Source organism: Dermochelys coriacea, chromosome 1 (assembly GCF_009764565.3).
Source record: "Dermochelys coriacea isolate rDerCor1 chromosome 1, rDerCor1.pri.v4, whole genome shotgun sequence".
Taxonomy (NCBI): Eukaryota; Metazoa; Chordata; order Testudines; family Dermochelyidae; genus Dermochelys; species Dermochelys coriacea.
The window spans coordinates 134,130,806-134,157,251 of NC_050068.2; the positions used below are offsets into that span (position 1 = coordinate 134,130,806).

General features: G+C 43.4%; 1 protein-coding gene across 6 annotated transcripts in view; it reads left to right on the forward strand.

Annotated features, from left to right (window-relative positions):
• The window catches only part of FRMPD4 (FERM and PDZ domain containing 4), a 435,982-nt gene that overhangs the window by 226,417 nt on the left and 183,119 nt on the right, over window positions 1-26,446 (forward strand). Inside the window, exon 1 of one of the 6 annotated variants that reach the window (XM_043502640.1) lies at window positions 20,775-20,848. The exons of the other annotated variants lie outside the window; for them this stretch is intronic. The gene's annotated coding sequence lies outside the window, so the exon portion shown is untranslated. Of the gene's footprint in view, window positions 1-20,774; window positions 20,849-26,446 lie in introns of those variants that run through there. 6 annotated transcript variants of the gene reach the window in all.

Consider the following 26,446-nt stretch of genomic DNA (forward strand, 5'->3'; position numbering starts at 1 on the left):
CAAAGGACATGGTACCACTATCTTTTAATTAAGATGGAACTTCATTTATTTTCATGCAACATTAAGTTAATCAGTTCCAATTGAGTCCAAACCAGAGAGAATTTTTTTCACACTTTTAAGCCATAAGGTCCTTTCTGTATTAATGTCTGGAGTCTGATTATAATTTTACACAGAGAAGGGAAGGCTGACATCGAAGCAAAACCAAAGCTATTGGACCAATTGATATCAAGTAGTCACTGAAGAATATTCACAGTAACTGCATACTTTCAAGCTCCTAACTTCACTTTGAGTAACAGTGTTTCTTTTAGGTTTCAGAGTAGCAGCCGTGTTAGTCTGTATTCGCAAAAAGAAAAGGAGTACTTGTGGCACCTTAGAGACTAATTTATTAGAGCATAAGCTTTCGTGAGCTACAGCTCACTTCATCGGATGCAGTGTTTCTTTTAGAAAGAGATCCAATCGTGATTTAAAGAGCTCAGATGATGAAGAATCCGTTACATTCCTAGGTAATTTGTTCCAAAGGTTAATTACCCTCACTGTTAAAAACGTGCACCTTACTTCTAGGCTGCATTTGTCTAGCATCAGCTTTCAACTACGACGACTTGGTTGAGGTTGCCTTCCCAAAGTACAGTGATGAAGAGAAACTTTCCCTGAAGGTCACCCTCTTCTGTTTCAGAAGCTGGTGCATCTTTCAAAAGAGACTAGTAATTGCTTTCGCTAAGCCGAAACAGGCAAAAAGTCCAGATAAATCAGGCTATTTCAATGAAACTTGGACATAGAGAAAGGAAATAGCATTTTGAAAGTATTTTAAAATACTTACCCTCAATTGGCTTATCAAATCAGATACCATGTGATGAATGGGGTGCATGATTTAGGGAGGAAAACACAGATTAAGAAAATATCTCTAATACAGTTGTTCATACGTAATTATCTAGTATCTCTATGTTAAAGATGTGTCCATTGAAAAGCAAACGGCAATGAAAACGTATAGTGTGAGAACATGCTTTTTCTACTGGCTGGTTTATTTGCTTTCAGCAGTTAGTCTCTTAAAATCATAGCAAAGGATTAAAGTATTCTGTTAAAAATATTGAATGACAGGATAGTTTATATTAACCACTAGAAGTTACTAGAATGAATTAATGTATAGCCAGAGTTTAGCAGAGTATGAACTTCATCAAGGGCCCAGTCCTGTCAATGCTTGATATGCAGAGCTCTTTTGAAGTCCATGGTATTTTTAAGCCTGGAGTAATTTAAAGGTTTGCCTCGCAATTTTGGAGATGAAGACATTTTAACATTTGTAGTAATGAAAATCCTGGCACAAAGAACCGCTGTCAGATTCTACACACGTGCACAAACAAGCGCACGCTCTACACTTCATGCACCTTTGTACTAATGCCTTTCACAAAATATAATCTGCAAGCCTCTAGTTTTCTTTGTTATAATTTAATCAGAATTTGAAATCAGCCTCTCCAAATTTCTGATTGTTTGTACGTGCACACTCACATGCACAAAATAATTGTAGAAAATATTTGTATTTTTGTAACAAATCCCCTACCCACCCACACACCTTAGTTTGTCTGAAGTGATATTTTTGGCTGGTAAAATACCTGTGCTGAATGGAATGTATATTCCTGTTTTTGTGTCTTTTTGTAACTTAAGGTTTTGCCTAGAGGGATTCTCTATGTTTTGAATCTGATTACCCTGTAGGGTATTTACCATCCTGATTTTACAGAAGTGATTCTTTTACTTTTTCTTTAATTAAAATTCTTTTTTTAAGAACCTGATTGTTTTTTCATTGTTCTAAGATCCAAGGGTTTGGGTCTGTATTCACCTATGCAAATTGGTGAGGATTTTTATCAAGCCTTCCCCAGGAAAGGGGGTGTAGGGCTTGGTGGGATATTTTGGGGGGAAGACGTCTCCAAGTGGGCTCTTTCCTTGTTCTTTGTTTAACACGGTTGGTGGTGGCAGCATAGGGTTCAAGGACAAGGCAAAGTTTGTACCTTGAGGAAGTTTTTAACCTAAGCTGGTAAGAATAAGCTTAGGGGATCCTTTATGCAGGTCCCCACATCTGTACTCTAGAGTTCAGAGTGGGGAAGGAACTTTGACATGGTGGCAGAGCAGTGGGATCAATTTGAGATTTTTTTGGGATCATTTTGAACCAGATGCACAGTAGGATTTTAAAAGGATATTTTTTTCCCCTTTGGGCTGCTTGAAAGCAGGTTTTAAGCGGAAATCAATTAGAGTTTTTCTGTCTCTGCCTGGGAGCCAGAGCAGCAGGCATTAAAAAAAAGGATAGTTCTTTTTGAGCTGGAGTTTTCTCTCCCTAAAGGCAGGGTAGTTAACCTCCTGCAGGAAAATTCACAAGTTTTTTTGAAGAGATTGTTTTTGTTTTTGTTTTTAGCTAAAAGCAACTAGAGGGTTTTTCTGTCTATTTGCCTGGAGACAAAGGATTTTTCTGTAGGCTGAGCATAGCTATCAGAGAACATAGGTATCACACTATAGCACAAAAATTTTACAAGCCAGTTTTTTTTTTTTAAACTCTTGGGTGTAAAGTTAGTTAAAAACAGAGAGGCTAAGATGACAGAATCCAAGGTGGAAAAAGCCAAAGAGGCTGCGCATAGGAGAGCTATGGAGGCAAGGGAAAAAGAACTGGAGAAAAAGGAAAGAGAGAGGAAGCATGCACTGGAGATGGAGAAGGCAAAGACTCAGCAGAGTATACCAACAAACCCTACCAGTCCTTCTCCAGGTACCACTTCACATCCCAGGAAGTTCCTCACCTACAAGGCAGGCAATGATACCGAGGCCTTCTTAGAAAACTTTGAAAGAGCCTGCCTTGGGTACAGCTTCTCTACAGACTAGTACATGGTAGAACTGAGGCCGCAGCTCAGTGGACCCTTAGCAGAGGTGGCGGCTGAAATGCCTAAGGAACACATGAACCAGTATGAACTGTTTAAAACCAAGGCGAGAGTCAGAATGGGGCTAACACCCGAGCATTCCCGTCGGTGGTTCAGAGCCCTAAGGTGGAAACCAGATGTGTCATTTATCCAACATGCCTACCACATTGTGAAACATTGGTCTGCCTGGATATCGGGAGCAAGTGTTAAAACTCCAGAAGAGTTGCCCTTCCTAATGCAAATGGAGCAGCTCTTCGAGGGTGTTCCTGAGGAAATAGAAAGATACATCCTAGATGGGAAGCCCACAACTGTAATTGAGGCGGGGCAGATTGGAGCCAAATAGGTGGAGGTGTCAGAAAAGAAAAAAACTAGTAACAGTTGGGGCGAATATCAGAAGGGGCAAACCAGAACAAAACGGGTGGATGGAGGAGAGAGGAACAATCCTGGTCGCAGTTGGAGCGGAGACCAGAAGAGACAACCTCTGACCTCACCCTACTACCGGGGACAGCCTAAGGCCCCAGCTATAACCAAGGAACACTCCAGACACCTTATCATCCTGCCACACAGTTCTCCAGCAACCCACCTCGCCCCCGTGACCTGTCAGCTGGACGACGTTTTAAATGTAATGAGCCAGGGCATGTAAAGGCCAACTGCCCCAAGAACCCCAACAGATTACAGTTCATTGAACCGGAATCACAGCAGAGGTCCTCAGGCCCATATGCCTCCCAGATACCCTCGGAATGGAGGGAAACTGTGAGTGTGGGCAGGAAGAAGGTCACCGCGTGGAGGGACACCGGAGCACAAGTGTCGGCTATCCATGCTTCCTTAGTGGACCCAAATTTAATCGACCCAGAGATCCAAGTGACGATTCAACCCTTCAAGTCAAACTCTTTTGACTTGCCTACAGCCAAGTTGCCGGTCCAGTACAAGGGTTGGTCAGAAACATGGACTTTTGTAGTCTATGATGATTATCCCATTCCTATGCTGTTGAGGGAAGACTTGGCCAATCATGTGAAGCTAGCCAAGAGGGTGGGAATGGTCACCCGTAGCCAGGCTAAGCAAGCTGTCACACCTAGCTCTATTCTGGAAACTTCTGGAAACAGCAGTAGTGGATCCAGTCCCAGAGACCCAGACAGAGCCAGTCCCAGAACCGGAACTGGCAGAACAATCAGCACCAGAACCAGTGCCCACACTGAATCCAGTACTTGCAACCCCAACACCAGAGGGCCCCACCAAACCTGAACTGGCAGCAGCCGATAACCCTACACCAGAGGCTCAGCCGGAGCCTGAACCCCAACATAGTGCACCAGCAGAGAGTGGTTCACAGTCAACGGAAACAGCCCCATCCCCTACATCGCTTCCAGAGGGACCAAGCTTAGGTCCACAATCCAATGAGGAATGATGTCTCCAGCATCAAGGGAACAGTTCCAGACTGAACAGGAAGCAGATGAAAGCCTCCAGAGAGCTTGGATGGTGGCACAGAGCAACCCACCGCCTCTCAGCTCTTCTAATCGATCCTGGTTTGTTGGAGAAAGAGGACTTTTATACAAGGAAACTCTTTCTGGTGGACACCAGGAAGACTGGCATCCTCAGAGACAGTTGGTAGTTCCAACTAAGTACCGGGTCAAGCTCTTGAGCTTAGCCCACGATCATCCTAGTGGCCATGCTGGGGTGAACAGGACCAAAGACCTTTTGGGGAGGTCATTCCACTGGGAGGGAATGTGCAAGGATGTTTTTACCTATGTCCGGTCTTGTGAGGTGTGCCAAAGAGTGGGAAAACCCCAAGACCAGGTCAAAGCCCCTCTCCAGCCACTCCCCACAATTTCAGCGAGTAGCTGTGGATATTCTGGGTCCTTTTCCGAAAAAGACACCCAGAGGAAAGCAGTTCATACTGACTTTTTCATGGATTTTGCCACCCGATGGCCAGAAGCAGTAGCTCTAAGCAACACCAGGGCTAAAAGTGTATGCCAGGCACTAGCAGACATTTTTGCCACGGTAGGTTGGCACCAACATCCCCACAGATGCAGGAACTAATTTCCTGGCTGCAGCTATGGAAAGTCTTTTGGAAGCTCATGGGGTGAATCACTTGGTTGCCACCCTTTACCATCATCAAACAAATGGCCTGGTGGAAAAGTTTAATGGAACTTTGGGGGCCATGATATGTAAATTCGTAAATGAGCACTCCAATGATTGGGACCTAGTGTTGCAGCAGTTGCTCTTTGCCTACAGAACTGTACCACATCCCAGTTTAGGGTTTTCACCATTTGAACTTGTATATAGCTGTGAGGTTAAGGGGCCATTACAGTTGGTGAAGCAGCAATGGGAGGGATTTACCCCTTCTCCAGGAACTAACATTCTGGACTTTTGTAACCAACCTACAAAACACCCTCCAAACCTCTTTAGCCCTTGCTAAAGAAAACCTACAGGATACTCAAAGAGAGCAAAAAGCCTGGTACGATAAACATGCCAGAGCGCGTTCCCTCAAAGTAGGGGACCAGGTTATGGTCTTATGCTCCAGGCCCATAAAATGGAAGCGTCGTGGGAAAGGCCATTCCTGGTCCAAGAGCACCTGGGAGCTGTTAATTATCTCATAGCATTCCCCATCTCCAACCGAAAGCCTAAGGTGTACCATATTAATTCTCTAAAGCCCTTTTATTCCAGAGAAGTAAAGGTTTGTCAGTTTACAGCCCAGGAAGGAGATGACGCTGAGTGCCCTGAAGGTGTCTACTACGAAGGGAAAAGTGCTGGTGGCGTGGAAGAGGTGAACCTCTCCATGGCCCTTGGGCGTATGCAGCGACAGCAGATCCAGGAGCTGTGCACTAGCTACGTGCCGATGTTCTCAGCCACCCCAGGACTGACTGAACGGGCATACCACTCCATTGACACAGGTAATGCTCACCCAATTAAAATGTTCACCCAATCTTACCGGGTGTCTCCTCAAGCTAAAACTGCTATAGAACGGGAGATCCAGGATATGTTACAGATGGGGGCAATCCACATGAGCATCTCCAGTGGTTCTAGTTCCCAAACCAGATGGGGAGATAAGTTTCTGTGTGGACCGTAAGCTAAATGCTGTGACTCGCCCAGACAACTATCCAGTGCCGTGCACAGATGAACTATTGGAGAAACTGGGACGTGCCCAGTTCATCTCTACCTTGGGATACAGGCAGGTACCACTAGATGAATCTGCGAAGGAAAGGTCAGCCTTCACCACACATGTCGGGCTGTATGAATTTATTGTGTTCCCTTTTGGGCTGCGGAATGCACTTGCCACATTCCAAAGACTTGTAGATGGTCTCCTAGTGGGATTAGGAGAATATGCAGTCGCCTACCTTGACAATGTGGCCATATTTTCAGATTCCTGGGCAGAACACCTGGAACATCTACAAAAAGTCTTTGAGCGCATAAGGAAGGCAGGACTAACTGCTTAGGCCTATTTGACACTTCTTAGCCTTAACAGAGTGACTTACCTTGGACACCAGGTGGGTAAAGGACCTATCAATCCCCGACAGGCCAAAGTGGATGCTATCCAAAAGTGACTTGTCCCAAAGTCAAAGAAACAGGTCCAATCCTTCTTAGGCTTGGCCGGTTATTACAGGCTATTTGTAACGCAATACAGCCAAATCGCCGCCCCACTGACAGACGTAACCAAAAAGAAACAGCCAAATGCTGTTCAGTGGACCAAAGAGTGTCAGAAGGTCTTTAACCAGCTTAAAGCGACACTCATGTCTGACCTTGGGCTAAGGGCCCCAGACTTTGACAAACCATTCCTAGTAACCACAGATGCATCTGAGCGTCGTGTGGGAGAAGTTTTAATGCAGGAAGGACCGGATCAAGAATTCTGTCCTGTCGTGTTTCTCAGCAAGAAGCTGTCTGAGACGGAAAGCAACTGGTCAGTCAGTGAAATAGAATTTTTCATTGTCTACGCTCTGGAAAAGCTACGCCCATACGTTTGGGGATGGCGTTTCCATCTGCAAACCGACCATGCTGCGCTACAGAGGCTTTGTACCGCCACGGGAAATAACAAAAAACTTATTCAGTGGAGTTTAGCTCTCCAGGATTTTGATTTCGACATCCAACACATCTCAGGAGCTTCTAACAAAATGGATGACGCACTCTCCCATGAATGTTTCCCAGAATCAACTGGTTAAAATCGTCCTTGAGATGTGGAAAATATTGTTATCCTTTATACACTTGGTAGTATATTTAGAGGTGCATGTGTCTTAACTCTGTTTTCTCCTAGAGCTCCAGGAAGAAATCACAACCAGTGTTTCACCCTATCTGTGATTTGGGGGGTGTGTCAAAAATATAAAGGGAAGGGTAACCACCTTTCTGTATACAGAACTATAAAATCCCTCCTGGCCAGAGGCAAAAACCTTTCACCTGTAAAGGATTAAGAAGCTAGAATAACCTCGTTGGCACCTGACCAAAATGACCAATAAGGAGACAGGTTACTTTCAAAGCTGCAGGTGGGGGGGGACAAAGGGTCTGTCTGTCTGTGTGATGCTTTTGCCGGGAACAGATCAGGAATGCTCTTCAGAACTCCTGTAAAAAGTTAGTAAGCAATCTAGCTAGAAATGTGTTAGATTTTCTTTTGTTTAATGGCTGGTAAAATACCTGTGCTGAATGGAATGTATATTCCTGTTTTTGTGTCTTTTTGTAACTTAAGGTTTTGCCTAGAGGGATTCTCTATGTTTTGAATCTGATTACCCTGTAAGGTATTTACCATCCTGATTTTACAGAAGTGATTCTTTTATTTTTTCTTTAATTAAAATTCTTCTTTTAAGAACCTGATTGTTTTTTCATTGTTCTAAGATCCAAGGGTTTGGGTCTGTATTCACCTATGCAAATTGGTGAGGATTTTTATCAAGTCTTCCCCAGGAAAGGGGGCTTGGTGGGATATTTTGGGGGGAAGACGTCTCCAAGTGGGCTCTTTCCCTGTTCTTTGTTTAACACGGTTGGTGGTGGCAGCATAGGGTTCAAGGACAAGGCAAAGTTTGTACCTTGAGGAAGTTTTTAACTTAAGCTGGTAAGAATAAGCTTAGGGAGTCTTTCATGCAGGTCCCCATATCTGTACCATAGAGTTCAGAGTGGGGAAGGAACCTTGACAGCCCTACCGAAAATGGAACTGTATGGCCACAAAGGATTATTACAAATACATAAAGAGCAAGAGATCAAGGATATAGAGAAGTGCTGAGGTGAACCTGGTGATAGATGAGTTAGATGTTTTTGGATGAAGGGACGGGGAGACTACGTTGTTTTATGCCTGCATGTGTAGCAAAGAGTATGAGGGGAAATTTAGCAGAAACTGAGATAAATAATTTCCTCCTCTAAGGACAGTAAATATTAATGAAACAAAGGGTGACAAAAAGCATATAAAAGAAAGTACAGTTGTTATAAAAAGCGAACGCTGAAAGAATTCTGGTTATCCCAGAATTCTGAAAGGGAAGGTGGAGGAACTTTTATAAAATAAAAAATAAATAAACAAAAACAACAACAACAACAAAACCAGCAGTTCCCTAGAAACTAGAGAGACAGCACAATGTTGAAGAGAAACTAACATGATGCCCATTTTTAAAAGAGATCAAAGGAAGGGTGAGGTAATTAGAGATGTGAGAGTTTGAGCTCTACCTGAAAATATTCTGGAGTCATTGATCCAAAGCAGAATAAGAGAAGACTGGGAGAGTATAATAGATCTTGCTGGCCCTTCAAAGAGAAATTGTAGGCTTAACTGTTGCTTTCTCTGGGTATTCTGGGGGGGGTTGTGGTTTTGTCAGGGAGTACAGAAACTAGGCTGGAAGCAAAGTATTATGAGAGAGAAGATTTAAGAAGCATCTTTTTTCATTGTGGGGAGAGTTAGGGTGAGACTTGTTCATTCTGTGTGAGAACAAAATTCAGAGTAAGGTATGCAAATGTTCAGAGCTTGTGACCATTCATGTCATAATCCATTTTGTCATTTTTCAAACCTATCCTCGCTTTCTTTTCCTAATTATAGGGGATGTATTTGTTTGTCTACACTGTAATTGGGAGGTGTGATTACACAGGTCCTGGGTGGGCGGGACTAGCTCATTCTGCTGCTGCTTCATTTCCATTGTTACTCGAGCTAGCTTTGATGTCTCAAGAACTTTTCAGGATACCTGAAATGTCCTGTTTCTTATTTCATCAGTCAAAACATTTTTAATACCTAATATAAACCTAGTTTAAGACATAACAAGTAGTTTTTGCTTTGTGTGTACATGAAACAAGTGTTCATCTGTTGAACAAGATTTGGATTGAAAAGTTAAGTTAAATAGAGTGTGACCTTTTGAGAAGCTGCTTTTTCAAAAGTGAAAACTTCATTTCTGATTTTCATTTTTTTCAGCTTTTTTTCTTTTCTCGTACCTTTCTCTCCCTTTTTACCCCTCAGCCTTCCCTACTCGCCCCCCCCCCCCGCTCCCTCCACACCAACCATTCAGTGCCAAAATGACGAAAGGAGAAAAGGTGGGAGGATTAGAATTTTCTAAATCAATTCTTCTTGAAAATTCCAAACCAAAAATATTTGTGCAACCATTTTGTTTGGTTTTCACCCAGCTTTAGTGTAGACACCATTGAGGCTGCTCTTTTTCCCCCTCTGAGTACGTGCTAGAGGTTTCAGTGTGGCATGACAAATTCAGATCACTTAAGTTACTGGAAAAAATCCTCCACTCTGAGATACACACATATGTCACTGTTAAATCAGAAGGTGGCAGCAGTGACGCCAGCACACTTAGACAAAAGTTAGAACACCATTTTTTTTTTATTTCATAACCTTAAAAATTTCACCACAAAGGTGTCCCAGGTTTTTATTTTTTTATTTTGACAATATGGTCACCTTAACATTGGTTGTAGTACAGAGCACAAATTAGGTGAGATAATGATGACACTGCAAAACCTGGATTATTGTGTACAACACTGCATGACAGCTATAAAGTTTACAGTAGAAAAAGTAGAAAAGAAAAGGAAATGCTAGAGGCTATCAAGGCTTCTAATGAGTAGTTACAAAAATGAAGTTCAGAATAATTAGAAAAGAATACAGTTAGTGATATTCTCATCATGTTTTTAAATTTCTTATTAATAGACCGTAGATTATTAGAACCTATTTAAAAAAAATTTCACTGCCTAGTATGCCAGTAAGTCTGTCTGCCTTGGTGCAGCCAGTTAATGAGAGATATTGCATTGATGCGACTTTTAACAAATAGATTTATTTTCTGGAGAACATTTTTTAACTATCTGACTTGAGAGAAAGAGAGAAAATACACATCATGGGAGTAAGTTATGAGTTGTTAAAGTGTAATCATTCTGGTTCATAAGGTAAATAGACTTAATGGTTTCAAGAGCCTGAATTGGAGATGTTTACCCCAGCAGTGGAACTAATGAGGTCCAAACCGCCTGATGACTTTCTGCAAATATTGACAGTCTAACAATCATTTACAGATCCTCAGCCATCACCTGCCAAGTCTCACACTGAATGAGATGTTAATGTACATGACAGTGCTAATGAGCATGTACTGTACCCAGAAGCACACCACCCCAGTGCATTCACTTAGATCTGGTCTACACCTAAAAATTAGGTCTAGCTTGCTGTGTCACTCGGGTGTAGGGTGACCAGATGACAAGAACAAAATATCGGGACACTTGCGGGGGGAGCCACAGGCTCTTCCCCCAACCAGTGCTGGCTCTAGGATTTTGCTGCTCCAAGTGGAGGGAAAAAAAAAAGCTGGAGTGCCGCTGAAGCAAAATATCGGGACAAATGGTATCCCAACCATACATCGGTCTGGACACTGGACAAACTACTAAATATCGGGACAGTACCAATTTTATCGGGACGTCTGGTCACCCTACTCAGGTGTGTAAAAAATTCACATCTCTGAGAGAAACAGTTAAGCCAACCTAAGCCCCAACCAGTGGTCACCACTAGTTTGATGACCAAATTCTTCCGTAGACCTACCTACCTCCTCTCAAGGGAGGGGCTTAACTACAGTGATGGAAAAACCCCTTGCAAAGCTATAGTAAGTGCCTACACTACAGAGCTATAGTAGGATAGCTATAGCTCCACAGGAGTGCCACGGTAGCGCTTATAGCATAGACATACCCATACTAACTTTCAGAGATGCCTTTTTGGTAGTGATGTGGACATCAAAGAGAACCAAATTGTGCTCCATCGCAGCTGTGCAATGCCACTGAATTCGACAACTTCAATGGGCTTGCATGGGTGAAACTGAGAGCATAACTGAACTCCATGGGTGAAATCCTTGCTCCAGTGAAATCAATAACAAAACTCCCTTTGCCCTCGATGAGGTCAGGATTTCACTCTGTGTGTTTTATAATAGGGATACAAAAATTCCAGTTCTAATAGATAGGTTCTGTGTTCTTCAGTGCTTTTGTGGGAATTGTTTACAGGCATCAAAAGACAGAATTTATTCCCTTAATTTCAAGATGAGGGATTTAAAATGACGTATTTACAGTAATTCATTTTCATTAACTAAGCATAACCAGCTTGTTCTACTGGAGAAATTATTAGTTGATAGATAGAAAAAAGTATTCAAAAGGCATATGAATTTGTGATCTTCAAATAAATCAAATTAATGGACCAATTTAGCCTTGATCAGTTTAATATTCCTTTTTATTTTACACCTGCAATTTATCTTAAAAAGCTCTCAAATATTTGGAAACATTCTTAAAAAAATCAATTATTAAACATTTGTACATCAACTTACAGTATAAAAGTTGCAAAATAAGGTTACATGCATGAAACAGATCTGAAAATTAAAGAAGTGGGGTGTGTGTGTGTGATGAAAGTAACTGGGTTGGCATGAGATTATTCACTCTTTTTTCTGTATTTATGAATAATTCTTACATGGGTTTCAAAATTCTAGCTTTCAGTTTGAATCTGTCAGTCACAGAAAATTTTTACCTTCTCCTTTGTTTTGGTTTCTTTAACTTTGTTTCTGTCTATTTAACTAGGAAAGAAAGAAATGATGGAGCTGATATAGAAGACATAGGGGACATGTACAAGAGAGGAAGTATGGCCTTGTGGTTAGGGTGGTTAGCCTGGCACTTAGGAGCCCAGGTTCAATTCTCTCTCTGCTGCAGACTTCATGTATGATCTTGGGTAAGTCACTAAGGGCTTGTCTCCAGGGTGCCACTAGTGCAAACTAGATGGGTGTGACTGTATAGAGCACTCTAACTGCCCCTTGTAGACCCTGCTGGCATGAACTAAAAGGTATCTAGTGCATAACCCCATTTGAAACATGGCTGTATCAACATGAACTATCTTTTGGCATGGTCTACACAGGGCACTTAGAGCACAACACATAGGAGTGCTTTATAAATCACACCTCTGTAGAGCACACTTCAGTATTGTGAAAGGAAAAGGAGTATTTGTGGCATCTTAGAGACTAACAAATTTATTTGAGCATAAGCTTTCGTGAGCTACAGCTCACTTCATCAGATGCATTTGGTGGAAAATACAGAGGGGAGATTGATATACACACACAGAGAACATGAAACAATGGGTTTTATCATACACAATGTAAGGAGAGTGATCACTTAAGTTTCCCAGTCTCTATTCAAGCCTAAATTAATTGTATCCAGTTTGCAAATTAATTCCAATTCCGCAGTCTCTCGTTGGAGTCTGTTTTTGAAGCTTTTTTGTTGAAGGATAGCCACCCTCAGGTCTGTAATCGAGTGACCGGAGAGATTGAAGTGTTCTCCAACTGGTTTTTGAATGTTATAATTCTTGACGTCTGATTTGTGTCCATTCATTCTTTTACGTAGAGACTGTCCAGTTTGGCCAATGTACATGGCAGAGGGGCATTGCTGGCACATGATGGCATATATCACATTGGTAGATGTGCAGGTGAACGAGCCTCTGATAGTGTGGCTGATGTGATTAGGCCCTATGATGGTGTCCCCTGAATAGATATGTGGGCAGAGTTGGCAACGGGCTTTGTTGCAAGGATAGGTTCCTGGGTTAGTGGTTCTGTTGTGTGGTGTGTGGTTGCTGGTGAGTATTTGCTTCAGATTGGGGGGCTGTCTGTAAGCAAGGACTGGCCTGTCTCCCAAGATCTGTAAGAGTGATGGGTCGTCCTTCAGGATGGGTTGTAGATCCTTGATGATGCGTTGGAGAGGTTTTAGTTGGGGGCTGAAGGTGATGACTAGTGGCGTTCTGTTATTTTCTTTGTTGGGCCTGTCCTGTAGTAGGTGACTTCTGGGTATTCTTCTGGCTCTGTCAATCTGTTTCTTCACTTCAGCAGGTGGGTATTGTAGTTGTAGGAATGCATGATAGAGATCTTGTAGGTGTTTGTCTCTGTCTGAGGGGTTGGAGCAAATGCGGTTATATCGTAGAGCTTGGCTGTAGACAATGGATCGTGTGGTATGATCTGGATGAAAGCTAGAGGCATGTAGGTAGGAATAGCGGTCAATAGGTTTCCGATATAGGGTGGTGTTTATGTGACCATCCCTTATTATGATTTTTAAAAAAAAAACAGTATTATAGGCTCAGGCAGTTTATCCATCCAGAACTTAACCTTTGGTGGATCCTGTACCTTAAGAGCTCTGAATGTATGTAATAACAGATGTTTATTTTACCAATACTTTCTCCTATCCAAGTTGCTAAAGCACCAGTCACATTTAGAGCACTGTATTGATAATGTATTGAATTAGAGACAAATTAGACTACTTTTTGAGTACTGGTCCCTATGTGTATTCCACACGTGGGTATGCATGAGTGCCATGCACCTGAGTCTGGAGATTCTTAACCTAGCAATTTCCATTGGCCTCCACATGCACAGTTGCTCTCCATGTGCTCCAAACTGAAGGCATAAGAGACAGTGTGGGCCAACACCTCTCCAGTTCCTTCTTACCGCTGCATGGCCTGAATCAGAATCCACTGTATTCACAGATTTCTCCAGCTTTTTATAGCCTATGAACAGATATTGTAAATAGTTTTTATATTAGCATGGTTTGATTTTTATATGCTATGGTTAGCATAGCTTTGTTTTCCCCCTTGTTGGGGACTTCATCCCCGCAGTCTGAGATTATGCCCAGAGTCCCTGATTTCAAGAATCCTTTCTCTTGGCCTCTTTCCTTCTCTGTGAAAGGTGACCACCAATGCTGCCTCTACTCTCTGAGTGAGATGGATATCTCTGCAAAGTTCATCTGCTGCTTGTTTCCTCTACAAGCACATGAAGCTTGTGAGCTTCAGCTGAGGAAACATTTTATGCAGAAGTCCATGAGACCTCACTGATCCGGGCCAGGAAGATTTTCCCCTGTACTTTGGTCCCAACCAACAATCGGCACACCTCCAAGCATGATCTTGGGAGTGGAGCCAGTCAGAGGCTGTCTGATATACCCCAGCCTCCTACACCTCCACACCTAAAAGAGCTGAGAGGCACTATTTCATCCCAGCCAAAGGACCTGAGTTCCTTCCCCCCCCACCCAGCACCCAATTGCTGACGATGCAGGCAGCCATGGAAGGAGCAAGGTCAAACAGCCTAAGATCACCCCAACTGACAAGGATTCAAATAGGTTGGACCTTCTGGGAAGAAAGTTATTCTCCTCTACAAGCCTGCAATTCTGTATTTCCAACTATCAGGCTTTGTTAGCAAAATATGATTTTAACTACTACTCTAGACTAGCAGACTTTAAGGACAGTCTTCCCCTTGAGGACCGAGCCCAGTTTCAATCCTTCATTGAGGAAGGCAGACTAGTGGCTACAAGCTGCAGTGGATGCAGCAGACACAGCATGTAGAGGGCTAGCTGCTGGTGTAGTTATGAAGCATGAGTCCTGACTTCATTTTCTGAGCTTCCCCAGGAAAGTGCAGAATGCCATAGAGGACTTACTATTCAACGAGTCAGACTTGTTCAGCAAGAAAACTGAGTCTCCACACTCCTACATTGACCCCATGCTCCCTGAGTATTTAACCCTGGCCCCAAAGAGAAAAACATCACAGGCAGGTATATAGGAAAAGAACGTCCCCTCCACAAATATTCTACTACCAGTGTCCAGCTAAGCCTCTGGGCAAGCAACAGAGAGGTCAAAGACCTTGATTTTCAGCCTTCTCTACTACTCTGAGCTCTATCCATTCCTACCCCCCCTCTAAGGGCTTCTCTCGACACCTCAGTCAAGCACTGTATATCTTTATTGATACCAACCACGTCTATCCCCTCCCCTCCAATCTTTGGAAGATATCTCTCCCTTTCTTACTCACAGTTGGGGACTCTATCACGACAGACAAGTGGGTTCTAGCAAATCATCCACCATGACAGGTTTCAGAGTGAGCAGCGTGTTAGTCTGTATTCACAAAAAAGAAAAGTAGGTCCTTGTGGCACCTTAGAGACTAACAAATTTATTTGAGCATAAGCTTTTGTGAGCTTACAGCTCACTTCATTGGATGCATTCAGTGGAAAATACAGTGGGGAGATTGTATACATAGAGAACATGAAGCAATGGGTTTTACCATACATACTGTAATGAGAGTGATCACTTAAGGTGAGCTATTACCAGCAGGAGAGCAGCGGGGCAGGGGAAACTTTTTGTACTGATAATCAAGGTGGGCCATTTCCAGCAGTTGACAAGAACGTCAGAGGAACGGTGGAGGGTAGAAGGGGGGAATAAACATAGGGAAATAGTTTTACTTTGTGTAATGACCCATCCACTCCCAGTCTCTATTCAAGCCTAAATTAATTGTATCCAGTTTGCAAATTAATTCAATTCCGCAGTCTCTCGCTATAGTCTGTTTTGAAGTTTTTTTTGTTGAAGAATTGCAACTTTTAGGTCTGTAATTGAGTGACAAGAGAGATTGAAGTGTTCTCCAATTGGTTTTTGAATGTTATAATTCTTGATGTCTGATTTGTGTCCATTTATTCTTACATGTAGGGACTGTCCAGTTTGACCAATGCACATGGCAGAGGGGCATTGCTGGCACATGATAGCATATATCACATTGGTAGATGCCGCAGGTGAACGAGCCTCTGATAGTGTGGCTGATGTGATTAGGCCCTATGATGGTGTCCCCTGAATAGATATGTGGACAGAGTTGGCAACGGGCTTTGTTGCAAGGATAGGTTCCTGGGTTAGTGGTTCTGTTGTGTGGTGTGTGGTTGCTGGTGAGTATTTGCTTCAGGTTGGGGGGCTGTCTGTAAGCAAGGACTGGCCTGTCTCCCAAGATCTGTAAGAATGATGGGTCGTCCTTCAGGATAAGTTGTAGATCCTTGATGATGCGTTGGAGAGGTTTTAGTTGGGGGCTGAAGGTGATGACTAGTGACGTTCTGTTATTTTCTTTGTTGGGTCTGTCCTGTAGTGGGTGATTTCTGGGTACACTTCTGGCTCTGTCAATCTGTTTCTTCACTTCAGCAGGTGGGTATTGTAGTTGTAAGAATGCTTGATAGAGATCTTATAGGTGTTTGTCTCTGTCTGAGGGGTTGGAGCAAATGCAGTTGTATCGTAGAGCTTGGCTGTAGACAATGGATCGTGTGGTGTGGTCTGGATGAAAGTTGGAGGCATGAAGGTAGGAATAGTGGTCAGTAGGTTTCCGGTATAGGCTGGTGTTTATGTGACCATCGCTTATTAGCACCATTGTGTCCAGGAAGTAGATCTCTTGTGTGGGCTGGTCCAGGCTGAGGTTGATGGTGGGGTGGAAATTGTTGAAATCATGGTGGAATTCCTCAAGGGCTTCTTTTCCATGGGTCCAGATGATGAGGATGTCATCAATGTAGCGTAAGTAGAGTAAGGGCATTAGGGGACGAGAGCTGAGGAAGCGTTGTTCTAAGTCAGCCATAAAAATGTTGGCATACTGTGGGTCCATGTGGGTACCCATAGCAGTGCCGCTGATTTGAAGGTATACATCCACCATGGTTATTCTGTTGAATATCTCTCCCTTTCCCCTCAGAAACAACCTTCCCAGTTCCTCTTCAGGGGTGACTCTAATGAGCATATTCTTTGCTAAAAGGCAGATTCTCTTCTCCAATGAGGGGCAATAGAATGAGAGCCCCCTCAAGAGTATCAAGGGAAAGGGTTCTATTCTCTGTACTACTTAGTTCCCAAAAAAGACAGAGGGCGGATACCCATTCTGGACCTTCGACAACTGAACATCTTCATTCAGAAGTCAAAATTTAGCAGGGTTACACCAGCATAAATAATCTACCTACCTACAGGAGGGAACAAGGTTTGTGGCTCTCAACATGAAGGATACCTATTTTCATGTAGATATTCATTTGTCCCACAGGCAGTTTCTTTGGTTCCTGGTAGTTCAGGAACATAAAGAGTTCAGTGTCTTTCCCTTTAGACTAACAGCAGCACCCCGGGTTTTCATAAAGCTTTTCTCTGTGGTGGCAGCCCAAATGAGATGTCACAGCTACCCAGTCTTCTCATACTTGGATGACTGGCTCCTGACAAGTCACTCCACCCACGAGGTCAAATTGGTGACTTTGTTCCTTCACCATCTTCTTTCAGCACTTGCTGGCTTCATGAACAGAGAAAAATCCACTTTGACTCTCACAAGGATGATAAACTTTATCAGAGTGACACTGGACTCAATTTGAGCAAGAGCTTTCCTCCCAATAGAAGGATTTCAATGAATGAGCAATCTGATATCGCATGTTATTCACAAACCAAACACTATGTCAGAGTGTGCCTTTCTCTACTAGGTCACATGGCCTCATGTACTTATGTGATGCCATTTGCCAGACTTCATTTACACTACCTACAGGCCGAGCTCAGGACCACATGAACACCAGAGTGACTGTTCCTACTAGCGTCATCACCTCTCTTACCTGGTGATCAAACCCAGAATGAGTTGCAAGAGGGAGTCCCCTTCAACACTCCCACCCCCAGTGTCACTATAGTAACAGATGCACCTGAACAACCGTACCCGACAGGGCATTGGACCCCACAGAAAGTCCAGACTGCACATCTACTTCCTGTGGTATGGTATGTCTACTTCCTGGAACTGAGAGCAGTCGAACTGATCTGCAGGGCCTTCCTCCCTCTTTTACATTGACTCCTTATCCACATAATGTCAGACATCACCACTATGGTCTTTTATATAAACAAGCAGAATGGAGCAAGATCCCTACTCGTCTGCCTGGAAGCAGCCAGGTTTTAGAATTGGTACATCAGAAACCACATCACTATCCAAGTCACATACCTACCAGGTGCTCAGACTTCTGTAGAAGACAGCCTAAGCGGGCACTTCTCTGCAGATCATGAGTGAGAAATACTTAACTCTGTCCTGAGTGATGTGTTCACTAAGTGGGGAACACCACAATAGGATATTTCCAGGTCCCAAACAAATAGGAAACCTCCAGAGCAGCTGTGGGCCACGACTCCCAGGGTGATGCTTTCTTGTTATCATGGACAGACCAACTCGAACATGCCTTTCCTCCCATCCCCCTGCTACTACAGGTCTTGAGAAAGATCCATTATGACAGAGCTAGAGTGATTCTCATAGTTTTGGTTCCCAGAACATCTAAGAATGCCAACCTGTCCTCTCATCAGAATCCATCTTTTCCTGGATCTTCAAACTTAGGAAGATGGTAAAATCAGACACCCCAATCCAAACCCATTTCACCTTACAGCCTGGATTTCGGATGGGCATCCGATCTAGAATGCTCATGTTCAGAAGTCATCCAAGCCATTCTTACTCAGAGTAGGAAAGATTCAACTAGGACCTGCTAACTATCTAAATGGAGACATTTCTCTACCTGATCACAGCACAATCAGTCTTCTTCAGACTCTGCAGATATTCCAGTCATTTTAGATTATCTCCTATCACTGAAGAACTCAGGTCTTTCCCTTTGCTCATTGCAAATCCATCAAGCAGTGATCAGTGCCTTCCTTCTTCCAGTAGGTGGGCATTCCATTTTTACTCTCCCAACCACAGTCAAATTCCTGAAGGGCCTAGTCAGGACCTTTCTGCCTGTGGTTAAGCCTACACCTCAATGGGACCAGAGATTTTTCAGTACTCATCAGACCATCATTTGAACCTTTGGCCATATGTTCTATGTCCCACCTGTATCTGGAAGCTCTTCTGGATGTGTGGTACCTATCTGTATTCCACTATCCACCCCTCTGCTTTGGATCCTATTGGAGTCATGGTAAGAAGAGGAACTGGAGAGGTGTTGGCTCACGCAGCCTCTTATGCTCTTGGTCTGGAATATAAGGAGTGGATGCATGTGCAGGCCATTGGATACTGCTTGTTAAGAATCTCTGGACTTGGGCACATGGCATGGACATGTAACAAACGTGGAACACAGATAGGAACCAAGCACCTTGAAGAACTTCCATTTACAAGTAAGTAACCTCCGTTTCTTTTTCGAGAGTTAGATACATTTTTACATCACATTTTCTGTTTAATTTTAATCTTAAAATCAATAGAATAGGAAATGTTTCTACAAATGAGATCAAAGCATTGGCAATGAAACAAAAAAGCAAAAATTCTAAGCAGCATCTTTGTTTTCCAAACAGTCTTCCACTGTATGCAAGTGAACTAAAGCTAGCTGTGTCACATACCTTTCTTTGTAGCAGTAAGAACTTTTTAGTTTCACAGTGTAGTGAAGAAAAAGATCCGTGAAATATGAAAATATCTGTTAAAATGTGAGGCATTGAAAAGTGCACCACTTGTAACCTGCTCTTTGTCTTTAACATTGAGCTGAGCATCTTGAATTTAGTCATGGTCTTTGCGTTCAATGTTTTTAAAAAGAAACTGTGTTTAGGTTAAAACCCATCTATTTGGGAGAACTGGTATTAAAAATGGCATTCCAGTTAAATGCAAACCTGGCTCTTATGTAGTGTTGTTGCCAGACCAGAAGGAGAGCTTTGCATAAGCTCGAAAGCTTGTCTGTTTCATCAGCAGAATTTAGTCAATAAAAAATATTGCGTCACCGCCTGTCTCTCTAATAAACCTGGTTCTTGACACTAAAGGAAAATCAAAGAAAATGGTGCAGCCATGTGAATGCATTTTAAAATACACCTCTTTGTTTCTCCTTAGCATAGCTTTCATTTCAGTTTTTAAAGACTTTTATTTGTGGTCCCATGCATAACTATTTGACCTCTCTGCTGGCATAAATGACTGAGCAATTGACAATCAAAGCAACCTGGTGGGATTGGTAGATATGCATGGTAGATAGGAGCCAGGAGATTGCTGTGATATAATGCAGCATATTAAAGGACATGATGGATGAAGAAAATGATTAGGAATGAAATCTGCTTATTCTCCAATGGAATAACAATGAATATATATTATTCATTTTCTTATTCCATTTTTGACAGTTACTCTAACTTGTGTCTCTCTGTATCCAGGGGTTGACACTGGGGAGGAGGGAAACTAAAATTACAACACATATTGCTAATGCATTGTAATTGCTTTAATCTCCGAGTGCTGGACCATCAGGACTTAGATAACGTACTGCTAGATAACTGATTACACTTGGTGGGAGTGCTGAAGCACAAACCTAGATTTTCTAAACCTCTGGCATGTATTGCACAAAAATATACTGTAACCCATTTTTCCAAGGCATGTAATGAAATATTATTTTGTGAATACTGTCAGTCCAGGAAATTTAACCCTACTGGTAGTTTAGCAAAGAAAACATGGTGAACAAAGCAACATTATTTATTAAATTGTGCACTGATTGATACACCTACTAGAAGTGGAAATGCTCACAGTTTTTGTATTTGTTTATTGCCACAAGCTGGCTAGCCCTGTAAGGGAAGCAAGACTCAGCCTTGCCTGTGACCTAGCAGCTAGCTTCCAGCTAATAAGGATACCACAACTTAAGGCTAATTAGTGACTCCCTCTGGGAAAGGTTTAGGACAAGACTATACAGAATGGAGAACTCAGTTTGTGGGAGGGAGGAAAAATAAAAAGATACTGTGGAGAAAGCAACTTTTCTGTGGGTAGGAGAACCAGCAGAGTTCCTGTGGGGGAGGCCATCAGGTAGGTCAATAAAAGCACTTTAGTAGAACCCCCAAGAGGAGGAAGACTTAGGTCAGCTGGGGAGGGAGAAGCCCCAGGCCTAGGTACCAAGGGGAGGCTGTGTTAAGCACAGGTGTAGGGAAGCAGCTAAGGGGACTTCTAGGTAGGAAGTGGCCCAGGGAAACAGCAGAACATCTGAAGGAACAGACATAACTATTTAATGCAGGATCCCTGGGCTGGAGCCCAGAGTAGAGAGTAGGCTTTGGTTCCCCTACCAGTCCCTGAGGACAGGGCATGCAACAGCATAAGCAGATTAAGGCTCCTGGGACGGAGGAATTGAGGGAGGGCTAGTAAGAACACTTGAGTCGTGCCCAAGAGGGGTGGAAGAATTATTATTTGGACATATTCCTTTGAGTTCTAGTTGGACCTTTTGTTATCCCAGAAGGGGATTGGACTTTATGTGACTTGGTCAATGGGCCAAGCCATGGAAAATTCAGTGAGAGGCAGATGGCCAGTAGGAGGCACCAAAGACAAGGGTGTCCTGCAGCATCGCACCCTGATACAAGGGGGCACAGTGGGTGGTGAGTACCTCACTGTTCACCTACCTGAAAATGTGCTCACTGCAACTGGATGCAGTGAGTCCTTGTCTGGCTGCAGAAAGAAAGGAGGTGAAGCCTCTTTAAGGAGCAGCATTCAAAGGAATTGTGAAGAGGGGAAAAAGGAAACTCACCTGGACAGAGCCCGGGGGAAGGGACATGGCAGAAACAGATTTGGGGAAACAGTAGCCCAACATGTGTCTGGAGAGAGGGATGGGTCTTTATACCCATTCACGTTGGTAAGAACTCACTCTGTCTTGGGCCAACAACACCCACCCATGGGATCAGTATAAGGCCAGATTTGTATGTTCAGTGGTGTGCCTTTCACTAGTCACCTTGTTCCTTTGGGGCTGGGAAGGAATCTACATTGGCCAGGCATGGGGGGGGGAGGGGGAAGGAATTGCCTTCCCCACAGCTGGTCAGGGATAGGGGTTAGGTCAGATATGTTGCAACTTAACAGATAACAGGTTTGGCGGGTGTCGTGTGCAGATATACAGGATTTGAGGGGGTCTTGTGGAGAGGCATCCCCTAAGGAAATTGGGAAAAGTAGGGTTGGGTTACCTGATGTTTGATACAGTGGGGAGACAACCATTCTGCTTTCCCCCCAGTCCTCCCACTCCCAAACATTATGTGAGGGGAGAGTGGCAGGTTCCCAGTAAAGGATCAGGTTGGGAAGAGGAAGGGCTGATGGCAGCCCTCCCAAATAACTGTAGATGATGAAAGAAAGAATGCTGACCTGGATGGGATGATTTATTGCCTGGTGTTCCCAAATTTTGGCTGGGACAATGATGTGATTCACAGACCTATCTGACGTAGACCAAAATATGTCACTGTCTCCAGTGTTTTGATACTAGTTACAACTTGTTTTGTGATATGAACCTGTACTTAAGTAAATATTAGCAACTTCATGTAAAAGGGAAAAATATTATTTGAATTTGATCTTTTTCTAAATCATACAATTCCATGCTACTGCTGGTTCCCTCTCCCTCCTCATTCCCCACACACCTGGCACACTGTAATTTTAAAAGCTGCCTTTTCTATTTATTATCCAAAACAGGATAGCGTTTAAGGTCTGAGATACACCAGCTGTTACTAATTAAAAAAAAAAAAAAGCAAGAAATATTGTGATTTGTAAAGTAATAGTTAAAAGCCTGCAGCGGCCTTTTTTTAAATTCTGAGTTGACAATCTTTGGAAACACTGGGCTGATTTAGTGATCTCGTCCTTTAGTAACATTATCATCAAATCATATCCTTTGGAAACTGGATTAGAACCTATCTGACAGCATACCATATGTTTTGACTGCCAAGAAAAGGAGAGGTCATATAATGAAGGAAGTGGCACCAGTGTGAGCTTTTAAAAAAAGCTATTAATTCTGTGTGTGACAGGTTGGATCACAGAAACCCCCTGAGAGCTGCCACCTGATGTGCCAAGACTACTTCTGCTCCTGCTTTCGTGCCCAGTCAGCTTAGAACTTCAGTGCCCTGCCTGGTTTGAGCCAGACCCACTAGCCTGCTGCAAACCCAGACCCAGGTCTGAACTATGTCCCCTAACAGCTGTAAGCTCAATTGAAAGCAGCTTACAGAAGTGTGCCTGTCTTTAACACTCAGATGCCCAACTCCCGATGGGGTCCAAACCCCAAATAAATCCATTTTACCTTGTATAAAGTTTATGCAGGGTAAACTCATAAACTGTTCGTCCTCTATAACACTGATAGAGAGATATGCACAGCTGTTCCTCCCCCCCAAGTATTAATACATACTCTGGGTTAATTAATAAGTAAAAAGTAATTTTATTAAATACAGAAAGTAGGATTTAAGTGGTTCCAAGTAGTAACAGAGAAAACAAAGTGAATTACCAAGCAAAATAAAATAAAACACGCAAGTCTGTCAAATCAAACTGAATACAGATAAAAACCTCAACAGTTCGAGTAAGCTCTCTTTTACAGACTAGACTCCTTCTAGTCTAGGTCCAGCAAGCACTCACACCCCCTGTAGTTACTGTCCTTTGTTCCAGTTTCTTTCAGGTATCCTTGGGGGTGGAGAGACTATCTCCTTAGCCAGCTGAAGACCAAATGGAGGGGTCTCCCATGGGGTTAAATAGACTTTCTCTTGTGTATGGAGACCCCCTCCCCTCTCCTATGCAAAGTCCAGCTCCAAGATGGAGTTCTGGAGTCACCTGGGCAAGTTGCATGTCTATGCATGACTCAGTTTTTACAGGTCGAAGCCATTGCCCACATGGTATTTTGAATGTCTTCAGGAAGACTTCTTATGTGTATAGGAGCATTCCAAGATGCATTGTTCCTTAAGTGCTTCTTGATTGGGCACTTAACTTTGCAAATTCCTTTCTCCAGGAACTGATCAAATGCTCTATTAAGGTTTCAGAGTAGCAGCCTTGTTAGTCTGTATTCGCAAAAGGAAAAGGAGTACTTGTGGCACCTTAGAGACTAACAAATTTATTAGAGCATAAGCTTTCGTGAGCTACAGCTCACTTCATCGGATGCATTTGGTGGAAAAAACAGAGGAGAGATTTATATACACACACACAGAGAACATGAAACAATGGGTTTATCATACACACTGTAAGGAGAGTGATCACTTAAGATAAGCCATCACCAACAGCAGGGGGGGGAAGGAGGAAAACCTTTCATGGTGACAAGCAGGTAGGCTAATTCCAGCAGTTAACAAGAATATCAGAGGAACAGTGGGGGGTGGGGTGGGAGGGAGAAATACCATGGGGAAATAGTTTTACTTTGTGTAATGACTCATCCATTCCCAGTCTCTATTCAAGCCTAAATTAATTGTATCCAGTTTGCAAATTAATTCCAATTCAGCAGTCTCTCGTTGGAGTCTGTTTTTGAAGCTTTTTTGTTGAAGTATAGCCACTCTTAGGTCTGTGATCGAGTGACCAGAGAGATTGAAGTGTTCTCCAACTGGTTTTTGAATGTTATAATTCTTGACGTCTGATTTGTGTCCATTCATTCTTTTACGTAGAGACTGTCCAGTTTGGCCAATGTACATGGCAGAGGGGCATTGCTGGCACATGATGGCATATATCACATTGGTAGATGCGCAGGTGAACGAGCCTCTGATAGTGTGGCTGATGTGATTAGGCCCTATGATGGTATCCCCTGAATAGATATGTGGACAGAGTTGGCAACGGGCTACAAAAGAAAAAGGACACTAAGCTATCTAAACTACTATATGCCACAAGGGGCCACAACAATGGTTCCCGTAACCCACCCAGCAATATTGTTAATCTATCCAACTATACTCTTAGCCCAGCGGAAGAATCTGTCCTATCTCGGGGCCTCTCCTTTTGCCCCTCCACCCCCACGAACATGATACAGTTCTGTGGTGACCTAGAATCCTATTTCGACGTCTCAGACTCAAGGAATATTTCCAACACACCTCTGACCAACATATTAACCCACAGAGACCTTCCTGCCAACACTACAAAAAGAAGGATTCTGGGTGGACTCCTCCTGAAGGTCGAAACAGCAGCCTGGATTTCTACATAGACTGCTTCCGCCGACGTGCACGAGCTGAAATTGTGGAAAAGCAGCATCGCTTACCCCATAACCTCAGCCATGCAGAACACAGTGCCATCCACAGCCTCAGAAACAACTCTGACATCATAATCAAAAAGGCTGACAAAGGAGGTGCTGTCATCATCATGAATAGGTCGGAGTATGAACAAGAGGCTACTAGGCAGCTCTCCAACACCACTTTCTACAAGCCATTACCCTCTGATCCCACTGAGAGTTACCAAAAGAAACTACAGCATTTGCTCAAGAAACTCCCTGAAAAAGCACAAGAACAAATCCGCACAGACACACCCCTGGAGCCCCGACCTGGGGTATTCTATCTGCTACCCAAGATCCATAAACCTGGAAATCCTGGACGCCCCATCATCTCAGGCATTGGCACCCTGACAGCAGGATTGTCTGGCTATGTAGACTCCCTCCTCAGGCCCTTCATTACCAGCACTCCCAGCTATCTTCGAGACACCACTGATTTCCTGAGGAAACTACAGTCCATTGGTGATCTTCCTAAAAACACCATCCTAGCCACTATGGATGTAGAAGCCCTCTACACCAACATTCCACACAAAGATGGACTACAAGCCGTCAGGAACTGTATCCCCGATACTGTCACGGCTAACCTGGTGGCAGAACTTTGTGACTTTGTCCTGACCCATAACTATTTCACATTTGGTGACAATGTATACCTTCAAATCAGCGGCACTGCGATGGGTACCCGCATGGCCCCACAGTATGCCAACATTTTTATGGCTGACTTAGAACAACGCTTCCTCAGCTCTCGTCCCCTAATGCCCCTACTCTACTTGCGCTACATTGATGACATCTTCATCATCTGGACCCATGGAAAAGAAGCTCTTGAGGAATTCCACCATGATTTCAACAATTTCCATCCCTCCATCAACCTCAGCCTGGACCAGTCCACACAAGAGATCCACTTCCTGGACACTACGGTGCTAATAAGCGATGGTCACATAAACACCACCCTATATCGGAAACCTACTGACCGCTATTCCTACCTACATGCCTCTAGCTTTCATCCAGATCATACCACTCGATCCATTGTCTACAGCCAAGCGCTACGATATAACCGCATTTGCTCCAACCCTTCAGACAGAGACAAACACCTACAAGATCTCTATCATGCATTCCTACAACTACAATACCCACCTGCTGAAGTGAAGAAACAGATTGACAGAGCCAGAAGAGTACCCAGAAGTCACCTACTACAGGACAGGCCCAACAAAGAAAACAACAGAACGCCACTAGCCATCACCTTCAGCCCCCAACTAAAACCTCTCCAACGCATCATCAAGGATCTACAACCTATCCTGAAGGACGAGCCATCGCTCTCTCAGATCTTGGGAGACAGACCAGTCCTTGCTTACAGACAGCCCCCCAATCTGAAGCAAATACTCACCAGCAACCACACACCACACAACAGAACCACTAACCCAGGAACCTATCCTTGCAACAAAGCCCGT